We start from the raw sequence: 1,073 nt of genomic DNA on the forward strand, positions 1-1,073 counted from the left end.
AAGGGACAAGTGCTTGAGAAGTACTTACATTGCTCACTTGAGATATTTGTGGAGCCAACATTCTCCCAATCTTGGCAGCTAGCAAGTCCACATATGAATCATTAAGAATTGAGAACCTACCATATTCACATTTCTCTTTTCCCTTGTAGAGTATTGAGCACCACTTGAAGCCATCTTGTCAATTAGTTCCCAAGCCTTTAAGGAAGTGAGGTCAATCAAGCATCCACCACTAGCGGCATCAATGTTAACTTTGTCTCTTGGAATCAAGCCCTCATAGAAATATTGGACTAAATTCTCACTAGAAATTTGATGGTGTGGGCATTTAGCCAAAAGGCCTTGGAATCTAGTCCAATACTCATAGAGACTCTCATCCTCTCCTTGTTGGACCCCATAGATTTGCTTCCTCAAATTGGTGACCTTGGAATTTGGAAAGAATTTATCTAAGAAGAGTCTTCTTAGCTCGGCCCATGTGCTCACTTTCACATAAGAAGGGTAGTTGAAATACCACTCCTTTGCTAAACCTTCAAGAGAAAATACAAAAGCCTTAGCTTGAACATCATCAACATTTACATGCATAGGCTTCATAGTATCACAAACCAATAGGAGAGTATGCAAAAACCTATGGCAATCCTCTCCTGGTAACCCATGAAATTTAGGCAATGCATTAATCAAAGAGGATTTAATTTCAAATTGAACATTAGTAGGAGGAACATATAAGCCATAAGGATTATCATGCCAATTAGGTTGAGTTAATTGCCTAATGCTCCTCTCCTCTCTAGGGTTATGCAAGCCTTCAAATTCATTATTAACATGGCCATCATCATGCAAATTCTCATTCCCATTCCCATGGCCCTCATTATGCACATGCTCATGTCCTAAGATACCTTCCATTGTTGAATTACAAACCAAATGAGAATCAAGAATAGGTTGTGATCTTCTCAATCTAGAAATAGTCCTTTTTTCATTTCTGGATCTAATTCAACAAAAGAGGTATGTTTTCTTCGGGTCATGCACTAATCAAGCTCAAGAAAATTAAGAACAAAGAACAAGCTAAACTAAAATGCAAATCAACA

The 1,073-nt window shown here is 38.1% G+C and overlaps 1 non-coding gene across 1 annotated transcript; it reads left to right on the forward strand.

The window, feature by feature from the left end:
* The first annotated feature begins 304 nt into the window (after positions 1-304).
* On the forward strand, positions 305-411 carry LOC129296919 (small nucleolar RNA R71). Its single transcript, XR_008590057.1, has one exon. It is a non-coding gene; the product is annotated as a small nucleolar RNA R71 (small nucleolar RNA).
* Positions 412-1,073: the final 662 nt, after the last annotated feature.

Source organism: Prosopis cineraria, unplaced genomic scaffold, assembly GCF_029017545.1.
Source record: "Prosopis cineraria cultivar Desert tree isolate PC_DT_omini unplaced genomic scaffold, ASM2901754v1 PC1, whole genome shotgun sequence".
Lineage (NCBI taxonomy): Eukaryota > Viridiplantae > Streptophyta > Magnoliopsida > Fabales > Fabaceae > Prosopis > Prosopis cineraria.